The sequence below is a fragment of the Schistocerca piceifrons genome, chromosome 5 (assembly GCF_021461385.2).
Source record: "Schistocerca piceifrons isolate TAMUIC-IGC-003096 chromosome 5, iqSchPice1.1, whole genome shotgun sequence".
NCBI lineage: Eukaryota > Metazoa > Arthropoda > Insecta > Orthoptera > Acrididae > Schistocerca > Schistocerca piceifrons.
The window spans coordinates 440696978-440709826 of NC_060142.1; positions in this window are offsets into that span (position 1 = coordinate 440696978).

Below are 12849 nucleotides of genomic sequence, written 5' to 3' on the forward strand. Positions count from 1 at the left end.
GATCTGGTTCGCACGTCTTGTAAAAAGACATCCCGTCGCACTTGCAACGAAGTGCGTAGGTGTGACTGACAAATGAGCGACGTTGCGACGTAAAGTAGCGAGGCTGTCGTTATAGCAACGGCCAAGCGTGCTTAGCGTGAAACAGTACTTCTTGTTGTTTGAATGAATCCGAAGAAATGGGAAACTTTGAATTGCTCATGCTTACAGAGACTTTCCTGTCAACGAACATACAGTCCTTCCCTCAAGCAACTTTTACAGAAATTTCTACACCAACATCCATCCTCTGCAAATTACTGTGAAGCGCATGGCAGGGCTTACTTCTTGTGTAACACGTTTCCTCTCGTTCCATTCATGCACGTAGCGCAGGAAGAATGAGTGCTTAAATGACCCTGTGAGATCAGTAAATTACTAAAATACTGTCACTTTAATCAGGCTCAGTAAGCGTGTTTGAAATATATTAAGCCTACCCTTTGAACTAATGGTAGTTATTGTTGCCGCTGTTAATGTTGTCGGCTGCCCCGTTACAATATTAAAACACTATACCGGAAATAATGAATTGTACGGGCTAATTTAGGGCGTCTTAGTCGCACTAGTTTTAGAATAGTCTATACTCTTCTGGGATTCCATGCTCTCTCTCTCTCTCTCACACACACATAACTAAGGATAATAGGCATGCGGAATCATAGTGGTCTCCCTGTAATATGCAGTAATACCTATCAGTAACGACTCTAGCAAATTATGGGCCCCAGGTCTAATAAACCGAAGAAAACTTAGGCCTACTTAAGAAACATCATAATGTCTCCCACTGGCGGCGCGTAGGTATGCGTTTTTTTTAATAGTGTCTTACAGTATACTTGTTTTGCTATAAAACTCTGAGCTATGCTAGCATGTGATAACACACTAGAACTGCGACACTTACTGCTGACTTGAAAATTTATACTGGGTATTTCCTGACAGAGACGGCATCTTTCTGAACAATGGTATCCAAAATATTATATCCAACATATTCGCCATACTGGAAAATATAAGGCAGAGGAAATAAAAATGACGTTAATGAGCATTATTTGTCCCTCTCCCGCTGCTCTTCTCGACAAAAAAATCCAATTATACCGATATGCTCTGAGTCTTACGAGATCGAATGTGTCATTTCATGCTTACAAACTTAATAATGAGCTTTCACATTCAACGGGTCGAATTAGTAAAAGACAGTTGATCACATTAGGTATTTCGTTCGGGAAGATGTTCCGCACTACTGGAAAACAATACCTCAGGCCAACACTTCTTGTTTCAAAACGCTCCGCATGTTTAACATATAATTGAGTGTGACATGTAAAAACAGCGTATTTATAGCGGTCTACATCATACATTTCTAGACATATATACTGCTAACGTCCTTACCTCGTATCGGCGTACGAATAGGAGCTACACTAGTACTACCACAGTAGCTCCGACTTCCATCACAAAGACAACCCTTCTCCGTAACTATGTAGTACTGCACTCGTCGAATGACGTTCGAGGGACGGCACGATTTCCGTTCGCTTGTTTTGACCGACAATGCGCCAGCCAGAGACGCTACACATAGCAGACACCTGTGAAAATGTTGATAAAGTGGATTTTAGGAAGTTTTTCCCATCTTTAAGAGGCGGTTATAATATTACAGGATCAACTGCAACATTTTGAAATCTACGAGTACAGATACTGCGAATGAAAGCCTTACACATGCAACTGAGACGCATGTTTATTTGAGCAACAATGTAAACAAGTGAAATTCTCTACCTTCCATTTGCTAGAGGTGCAGGCAGCGCGAGAGTGACTGATGTTGCTCTGTTTACTAACGAATATCGTGTCTGACCACTCTCTCAGATGAATAGTTGCCGTTGAGTAACGGTAGCATCTAAAATCTGAAGTAGAATTCACGTTCAGAGTTTCTAAAGTTGAAAATTAATCGAATATGTTTAAAATAAAAAGAGATAGCCACACTGATAAAACATCAAAAAGTGTCTATAACGGAGTATGCTATTAGTATGCTATTTGCTGTAGAAATTGTCGACCAGCTTTCTACATCCGCTACATCAATCACATTAGAAGACTTAAAGAAGTAAACAATAGTTGTCACTGTTGCCATGTTGACGCTTGTTTGGGCATTGTCATTGTCAAGAACTCACGTTTTCCAATTCGCTGATGGCTGCGCCGAAGACGTACAATTATTTGTCGAAATTAGTGATATTTGTGTCATATTGTCTTGCACGTTTTTGTTTTTAAATAAAGGCGCTGTAAATATCTTTGTTAAGTAAACTGGCAGATAAAACGGGAGACAGTTTACATTATTAGACTGTCCTATAGTATCATTGCATGCATTCGTTGCAGTCGATAACGTACAGCATCGATTTTGACAAACGAACACATTTTAGAGAACGTCCAGAGCTCAAAATATAGCATCGATATTGATGACGACGACGACGGTGAATCGGACAAGAAATCAAGATTTGCAGCTCCTGATTCGACTATAACAGGAATGTATAACATCGGGAAAAGTATGCGCAGCTACTGCGATCCGCATTCGAATGACGAAATGGCTAAACCGGTGGACGTTATTGTACAACTTGTCGAGCATTTGATGCTGAAAATACATTGCAAAAAATTAACGCACTATTTCTCCAAAAACAATAACATGCTGTATCCTGATGTCGGGACGTCCCGATTTTCGCGGAATGTTCTGGATTTTAGGGGTAATTCCCCCTCCCACGGATGGCTTCAAAAATGGACGAATACATGAAAGATCTGAAATGAATGTTTGAAAGCGTCTATGGCGGTAACCAAAAGAATTAGAATATGGTGCGTCAGGACATCGTGATCAGCCAGTGAATTTGTAGAATAAAAACGCGGGAGGTATATGAGCGCACAATGCCTATCCAAGTTTTCAGTTCGCTCAGGCTGTGGGAATTTGACTGGCAAGCAATTTGTGGAATGCATATCTACTTCTAAACACAACAAATATAAAAATCTGAGTGCATATAAAAAATTTGATCTTCAATATTTCGCGTAATTAAGGGCCAATTTTAAAAATTTAAAATGCTGTCATAAGCTACTCATTAAGAGGAGTAGTCTAATGTTAAAAGTTTAACACAGTAAGACAAGTCTTAACAGTTAGAAACTGTGGGTTTGTCTCAAGATCAAGTAACTGATTGCACGCTATTGCTCGGACTTAATCGTCAGTAATTGAGAATCAGGGCACTTAACAACTTCCAACAAACGAAAAAAATTTCAAACCTTTCAAACTTTTTCTCATTGGACCCCCCCTCCCCAACCGAACCACCCACCCACCCGCCCCCCGCCCACACACACACACACACACACACACACACACACTCACGTAATGATAAAAGGAAAAACGTTCATCGCCTAATACATTTTCGCTGTTCGTGCAGTGAACCTTCAGTATCACACGTGACGTTTTAATTTATTACTTTTTTAACACCTACTCTATTCGCAACTCAGTCTGCAGGTAGTATCTATATACACGCAACAAAAAAAGTTTTGCATCACCTCGGGTCCGAGAGTTCCGGAACCTGTACAGAAAATCGGAATATGGATAAACATAAACATCATGTATGTTGTACCACCATACAGCGAGACCTTCAGAGGTGGTGGTCCAGATTGCTGTATACACCTGTACCTCTAACACCCAGTAGCACGCCCTCTTGTATTGTTGCATGCCTGTACTCGTCGTGGCGTACTATCCACAAGTTCATCAAGGCACTGTTGGTCCAGATTGTCCCACTCCTCAACGGCAATTCGGTGTAGATCCCTCAGGTTGGTTGGTGGGTCACGTCGTCCATATACAGACCTTTTCAATCCATCCCAGGCATGTTCGACAGGGTTCGTGTCTGGAGAACACGCTGGCCACTCTAGTCGAGCGATGTCGTTATGCTGGAGGAAGTCATTCACAAGACGTGCACGATGGGGACGCGAATTGTCGCCCATGAAGGCGAATGCCTCGCCAATATGCTGCCGATATGGTTGCACTATCGGGCGGAGGATGGCATTCACGTATCGCATAGCCATTACGGCGCCTTCCATGGCCACCAGCGGCGTACGTCGGCCCCACACAATGCCACCCCAAAACAGCAGGGAACCTCCACCTTGTTGCACTCGCTGGACGGAGTGTCTAAGGCGTTCAGCCTGACCGGGTTGCCTGCAAACACGTCTCCGACAATTGTCTAGTTGAAGGCATATGCGACCACATTCATCGGTGAAGAGATCGTGATGCCAGTACTGAGCGGTCCATTCGGCATGTTGTTGGGACCTTCCGTACCGCGCTGCTTGGTGTCGTGATTGCAAAGAGAGACCTCGCCATGGACGTCGGGAGTGAAGTTGTCCATGATGCAGCCTATTGCGCACAGTTTGAGTCGCAACACGACGTCCCGTGGCTGCACGAAAAGCATTATTCAACATGGTAGCGTTGCTGTCAGGGTTCCTCCAAGCCATAACCCGTAGGTAGCAGTCATCCACTGCAGTAGTAGACCTTGGGCGACCTGAGCGAGGCATGTCATCGACAGTTCCTGTCTCTCTTCTGTATCTCATCCATGACCGAACAACATCGCTTTGGTTCCCTCCGAGACGCCTGGACACTTCCCTTGTTGAGAACCTTTCCTGGCACAAAGTAACAATGTGAACTCGATCGAACCGCGGCATCGACCGTCTAGGCATGGTTGAACTACAGACAACACAAGCCGTGTACCTCCTTCGTGGTGGAAGACTGGAACTGATCGGCTGTATAACCCCCTCTGCCTAATAGGCGGTGCTCATGTATGGTTGTCTATATTTTTGGGCGGGTTTAGTGACATCTCTGAACAGTCAAAGGGACTATGTGAAGCAATATCCACAGTCAACGTCTGTCTTCAGGAGTTCTGGGAACTGCGGTGATGTAAAACTTTCTTTGATGTGTGTATATCACTGAACGTACTTGCAAAATAATATCACTGTATCACACATATTTGAGGAGGTATGACGTCATAAACATTGAGATGCTTGAAAAACTAGCTTTTGCTTAAAATGGGTTGCAAATTATCCTGTTTGTATTCATTCAGTGTTTCATAATGAGAGTACTTTGCGACTACCCCAAGCATAATTTCAAATCTTTCCTGAACATTTCTCGCTTACATACTTAAAGGCAAACTTTCAACACATTAACCCATTTGAAGCTGTTTTATACATGGGAGCTCTATTCTTTAAAGAATCGAGTGTTTACTGGTATTAAATGACTACACTAAAACGCCTAAACACCCACCCGTCTTACATATTAAAGTTTCATTAGCATTTTCAAGAAACGTGCAGCATACAATTCATTATTTGGCGTGTGTTCTACATATTTAATGCTTTGAAATGAAACGATCGTATGGCATTTATTGGCCGGGGTATCTCCTTTCGAGGTTCGGCCGCCGTATTTCAAGGCTTTTTAGTTGACGCCACTTCGGCGACTTGCGTGTCAATTATGATGAAAATGATGATGGACACACAACACCCAGTCCCCTCCCGGGAATCGAATCCGGATGCCTTGGCGTGGTAGGTGGTAACGCTACCGCTGCGCTACGGAGGCGGACATTTAATGCTTTAATGCACGTAGACGACCGTATGAGTCATAGACGTGAGGAGGACAAATATCCAATATTATTTTTCTTTGCAAAATACTGCAATCTTTGTTTACATTGCACATGTGCAGAGACGCACATAACATTGAATTTCCTTGGTTTATTACAAACTAGAACGACATACGGTATGGACCTTGCCACTCTTAACGTTTCTCCAGTCTATTATGACTCCAAAAATTTGGAAATTGGCACGACATCTGCTAACTACCCACTTTGTGGCCATTACAATGTCTGCTGCGCGAAAATCACTGTAGCATATACGCAATGTGGCGCATTGAAGAGTAAAGGTAGTCTTAACACATTTTTTTGAGTTATGATTACAGCTGCCAGTGGTGCGAGCTTTCTAGTGCAGTGGTCAAATGTGCTACTCCAATTGGACAGTCTGTCGCCTATCAACCTTTTTTTCCCTTACAGTAGTACTTCTTGTGTTCAGTGAGGCTGATGGTAGGTATCAGCGAGGACGCATTCATTTATGTGCATGGGCAAACCAATGTTAGTAAAAACTATGAGACATTGATTATAATGGCTCTACTATATAACTGATGTAGCCCTACGAGCCCGCAATACTTTGTTTCTGGGACATGTCTCTAGGGTTTACCCAAGTACAAGACTGTCGTGTGCCATTCTCAAAGTTTTCACACGAGAGTCACTAGAAGAAAGATATGTTCTCCTTGAGAAAGGTTGATAAGTAAATTTAAACTAGCATTAATTCGAGATAGACTGTGAAACAATTCGACTGCAGTTGTCATACTTCTCGTATAAGGACTAGGAGAAAACTATTCAGTGACAAATACAGTCATTTGAGTATGGAAGGCGATGACTAATTACAGTAAGAAGCAATCTCCCCTAAGTATTGTGCAGTAGCTTTTGGAGCATATACGGATCAGTCAGACCACTATGACGCCCGTCATACACAGAACAGATACTGCTCATTGCATCACGAATTCTATACGACCCTTGACGTGTGGTGCACATCAAATGACAAGATGGCAGCACAGTAATCTCCGTAGATTATTGGAAGATGCTTTCAAGATCGACCGCTTCCGTAGCTCAATGGCAAGTTCAGCCTCGAGCGCCGAGCGGGAAGGCTGTTGGTTAACCGCCCCACCAAAGCGTCGCGCGCGCGTGAATAGCTTTTCCTCGGTCGTTTCTGTCTTCGTGTGTGTCACATCGTCGTTTGGTCCGTAGTGTTAGTTGTTGTGTATGTCTGTTGGTAGCGGCGTGGCCAGTTCATTATGTTCGCCGTGGGTTCCAAGTGTGTTCCAAGAAAAGGTACAGTCAGCTTTAGTTTCGACAAATCCATGCGTTCAGTCTACCCCGGATCTTTGGAGATTCAGGACTGACTCATCGATACAATCTATGTGACATCTGGTCAGGTTCATCCTACCTATTTCGATTCTGATAACTATGTCTTTTCCCTAAAGTTTTTGAATCCACTACAAGCGGATAGGTTGCATTTATGTCATGATTCTCAAGTCACCTTTAAGCATCGTGATGGTTCCAAAAGTATGGTAATTCTTCCTTATGCGGAACTGGATTGTGTCAATGTCAGAGCGTAAAACCTCCCGCCGGAAGTTGACAACAGCTTACTTAAGGACGCGTTGTTACCTTATGATGATGTCAGGGGTATATGACGCGAACGGTGGTCCACTCAGCTGCAATGTTGTAGTGGAATTCATTCAGTGGAGATGTTAGTCAAAAATAACATTCCTTCCCATCTACAGCTCTGTGCATAGTAGAAAAGTGGGGACATGCTTTCTGTGCAGCGAAAGTGGCCACCTTTGATCTAATTGCCCGCTGTGGATATCTGTATTAAAGTCCTCATTTGAACAGCGTCGAAAATTGATGTTCGCTGATCTCTTTTCTGCTGATCACAAGGTTGGTTCCACGTCTTCCTCGAGTACAATGGAACGACAGAGAAAAGCACAGTTTATTGCTCTCGATTTTCCGCCTTTACCCTCTCAGCACTGTCCTTAAACTGTTGCCAAGTCGGCAGTGTCTGCTATACAATGTAAGAAACATCATATGCAGGATGGAGAGGAGTCGGATGTGTTTACTCCTCACCCGCCTCTCCCTGAAGCCACTTTGTCGCTTGATGTATCTTGTCGTACTGAGTCCTACATTCCTGATGGAGTCCATGGTGCGAAAACAGCTGCTGAGGTCTCTAGTGTTCCTCACAGTATTCCTCCCGCTCTTGAGATAACTCCTCCGGAGCCACCCAAGGATGGGGAAGTCGTTGAGCCTTCTGATGCTCCGGCAGCAGCAAATTGAGGCACTCCTAAAATTACTGGTTCCCTTGGTGTCACCCATTCAGGTGACATAGGAACGACCAACTGTCGTTACTCCAGTCGAGGTGATGGGTGGCCAGGAAATCCTACGTGTCGACCCAGATGTTATGATGCCTGACTCCTCTCTTGTGCGTCTGCCTGAATTTCAAGGATCCCCCTTTGCGGCTCCTTGTTCGTCATCTATTTTGATTAATGTTCAAGAACCGCCTACGTTCCCGACTGCCGATGCTGTATTGGCTCGTAGTCGTTGTAAACAACGCGTCAAATATGAGCGTGCGGTGGCTCGTAAAAAGAATAAACACAAAGATTCGAGATGCGTGGGTGCAAGCCGCCAACCCACTAACTCATCATTGGATTCAGCAATGGATCTCGACACACACTGATGTTGACGACGTAATGCAGTTGGTCAGCAGATCGAATTTCGTTTCTTGTTGTTAAAGTATGGAGACTTAGGTTTATTTCTTTGAATGTTAATAGGGTGGAATCGGACCTGCAGCGTGATTCAGGTGACCTGGTTACCCGAGCGTATGTTTTATTCCTACAAGAAGTACAATTGACTCGCTTTTCTCTCCCTGGTTTTTGCACTGTGTTTAATGTGGCTCCCACGATGACTGCCTTGTTTCTTAGGGAGGGGATTCCCAATGAAGGCATTCTTGATAATGGCAGAAGAATAGTACGTATTTTTCTTCACCTGATCTCGATTCCCTTTAACGCATCGTCCGGTGCCGGACGCACTTTTGACCGTTCCCGATTTTATAAGGAAGAGGTGATATACTTGTTACGGAAAAGTCGCAGAGTGTTTTGATAGGTGACGATTTTAACTGTGTTGAGTCCTGTAGATCAGTCTCCCAATTTTAATTTCTGTCGGGAATTGCAAGATTTAGTTCGTTTCTTGAAACTGCAAGATATTTGGCTCTGTAAATATGCGACTCCAGTCAAAATTACCCATTTTACTGCTGCTTCTAGCAGTAGGTTTGACAGATTTTATTTATATGCTTGGATGCGTGATAGGACCTGACTGACGATGTCATTCCCGCCAGCTTCCTTAAATCTGCTACTTTAAATCACCCGCGACAGTCTGTGAAATTGTTTCGATCACCTTAGATGCTGAATGTGGCGCACTCGGAGGATCCCTCTCTTGATGAGGTGATTCGGGAAGTGTGGGACCGAAGTCTTCATTCAACTTTGTGATACGGTTCCATTTTGGAACGGTGGGTTCAATTGGCGTATCAGAGGCTCCGACAAACGTTGATTCGATTCTGCGCTGATAGAGCGTGGGAATTTCGGACGACGCAAAAATTTTACTACTCTCTCTTACGTTATCTTTGAGAGTGCTTATAAGGCTCCACTACGGATTGCAGACTCAAGCGTGTAAAGGCGCAATTGTTAAGGTTGAAGCAGTGTCATATGGAAGGGTTAAGGATGCGATCCAAGCCATGTTCTGTGATACCGGATGCACTGTCTTCTGAATGTCTTCTGCTTCGACATCAGACTAGTCGTCGACGTGCGTGTATCACGTCTCCCAAGACAGAGAACATTAATGGTGTGACGAAACAAAATGATGTGTTGCATGGTTCAAAATGGTTCAAATGGCTCTGAGCACTATGGGACTTAACTTCTGAGGTCATCAGTCCCCTAGAACTTAGAACTACTTAAACCTAACTAACCTAAGGACATCACACACATCCATGCCCGAGACAGGATTCGAACCTGCGACTGTAGCGGTCGCGCGGTTCCAGACTGTAGCGCCTAGAACCGCTCGGCCACCCCGACCGGCGATGTGTTGCATGCTGTACATCAATTGTATGTTCGTTTGTGTGAGATATACGTTCCTGTCGATATGTCATCAGATTCATTTGTTCGGGCTCTAGGTCGTAGACTTACACCTGCTCGTAATGCTGCGTTTTTGGCGCTTTTCAGTGTGACCATGTCTATGATCTTATTGTCAAATTGCCCTCTCGTAAGTCACCGGAGTTGGAAGGTCTGCCTGAGGAGTTTTACGTGCGTTTTCGGCCTTTGTTGGATACTATTTTTACATTGATTTTGAACGACGTATTGAGAGGGGGATTTGTGCCCGACACGTTTAAAGTGGGCAAAATTGTTAATTCCTAAAAGTTCTGGTCAGGCAGCAACTGATAAATTTCGCCCAATTACCTTATTAAATTTTGATTATGAGACTGTGGTGAGGGCGGTGAATGGCCGGCTGTCTGCGTTGCTGAGGAAAGTTGTTGCTGATAATCAAAGCTGTATTCTGAGTCCGGTAGCTGACTGTCGTAACGTTATATCGGTGGCTACTGTTAGTTTTGTTCCTGGTGTTCTGGCATTTTTGGATTTTGACAAGGCTTTTGACCGGGTCAGACATGGCTTCCTGTTCCAGGTATTGTGCCGTTGGTTTCACAAATGACGCGCGATTGGTCTCGTGTAATTTGTTTACGGATATCCAACCTTCGGTGGCTATCAATGGCTAACTGACACCACCGATTACCATTCGTAGATGCCTTCTTCAGGGATGTAGTTTTTTTTTTCTTTCACTTGAGCCTCTTCTTAGAAGAATCGTTGCTCTATTACAAGGATGGACACTCCTGGGCGAGACGATTTCGGTGTGTATATACACGGACGACGTGATGGTATTATTCCGTTCACCCGCAGAGATTCCATTGCTCAAGACTACTTTGGATGCCTTTTGCCTTGTATCTGGTTCCCACATCAACGAGGACAAATGTCGATAAAATTACGGGGTTCAATAATGCTGTCATTTCGTGTGCGGCGAGTCACAATCGATCGTTCTACTCTCCAAATGGCTCCACTTAATTGGAAATCGGTTACAGAGAAGATACAAGGAGCAATCCTGGAACATGATCGGCATTCCCTTAACCTGCCTCAAAAAGTTCCACATCCTGGACACCTGTGTCTTGTGCAAAGCATATTACATCTCTCAGATCCTTCCCCTTCCCGCGCTGATGGCTGGGAAACTAAAACAGCTGTCTAGTCGTTTTTTTATGGAAACATCACATTTTTCGGTTACGATACGAGGTGGCTGGTGTGCGCGTTCTCTCGGAGGTTTGGGACTTTCCGCTATTGAAATGAAAGCGTCTGTTATTTTTTCGGCGCACCGTGCTGCCTCTCGCGCAATCTACACTTTCACTTGTAGGTCATTTTACTGCCTGCGGCCGGGCAGTCTTGATCTGCCTGTCGATCTTGGTTGAGTGAATTTATAGTTAAAACATGTCCATAAATTTTCTATTGCTGTCAGTTATTTGGGGGTTGATATTCTACACATTTTTGTCAATGCGCGGGAGAGGGACTGACTGTACGGCTCCTGTTGAACGGGCATCGCCACAAACTTCATGAAAGACGGCGTGGTTTCATTTTACTTAGGGATCCCGCCCCACCAAACGCGGTAGCGTCCACATGGTATCAAATGGTGCACAAACTGTAATTCACCAATGAGCGCCTATTTGGTATTGGATTTAGTGACACGGATCAGAGCAATCGCTGTCCCGCCATAGACACTTACAATATAGATTTACGTCATTCTCACGAAACGAAATGGCACTGGATTAAAAAACGGTTAGCGTTTCTAACTTGATCCACTAATACTGCCTTTCCGGCTGGTATCGTACTGCGTTCATACTCCGTCTTTCCGAGCACAAAGCCAAATCAGGTGCATGGTTGTTGTTAGGCCTGTTGATAGAATATTAATATTTGTTCCAAAAATATCGGTGTACATCGATGTACTTTCACCGATATATCGATATCGAAATGGCAATATCGAATGCCGATATTTTCATTTTATATTGTAGTTTTTCGAAATTTTGGATAAGTATTTGAAGTTGTTCTTTTGAAATTGTAGTAGAACATAATTTTACTTTCCACCACGTGAAGGAATCTTACTATGAAGTTCATTCAAATGAAACCTGGTCAGTGCGTCTGCCTTTGCCTTACACATAAGGCGGCACCACGTAACTCTGTTGGTAGAGGACACTGACAAGTGCGTACCGTTTGATTTTGCATAGCGCCAGTGTGGTTTCAAGCCGAAGAGAAGGTGGTCACACAAGTTATCGTCCACTACCGAACATGCAGGCGAGTAAACAGGAACAAAGAGGAGTGATTCGATTTTTGGCAGCGCAGGGAGTTGGAGGCCGTGAAACGTATCGACGGATGAAGGCCGTGTACGGTGAGTACAGTCCGAGTCGTTCAAGTGTTGTGGAATGGCGCAAACGATTCCTTGAGGGGCGCGAGTCACTGGAAGACGATGCTCGTCCTGGGCAGGCTCATCGTGCCATCACACCGGAAATGGTTGCGGAAGTCACCGCGTGATTTTCATGTGTTTGCACCTCTAAAATAAGCTACTCGTGGACATCGATTCGCAACGGACGACGAAGTGTGTGATTGGTCCAGGCCTGGATTCGACAGCAGCCTACTAGGTTCCTCAAGGATGAGATCGACCGGATAGTGTCGCAATGGGATAAATGGACCAACAGTTTTGGCGCGTATTTTTGAGTATGTGTACTGTGTACAACTACATTTTTTAATAAAATCGTTACCGTTACTTTACACTAGTGGCTGGGTTTCATTTGAATGCCCCTTATACTTTTTGAGCTTTCATCACGTCCAGTATTTCTCTTTGACTGTGTGAAGTAAATATAGGTGGCACAAAGAAGAAGTCCGATTGCACTGGGGGAGGGGGTGGGGGTGGGGGGGGGGGGTTGGGGGGGGGGGGGGAATGGATTTCAAATTATCCGATGTGACGAAATGGCTCACCAGTTGTGTTAAAAAAATTATCGCAACTAATGCGCTTTTTCTTCACATCGGCATTCTTAAAAAGCAGTGCTGAAACTGACGAACAAAAAGCTGAATGACAAATTGGCCTTTGCGGTGGGCGGAAACGTGTGAGGGGAAATGCTGAA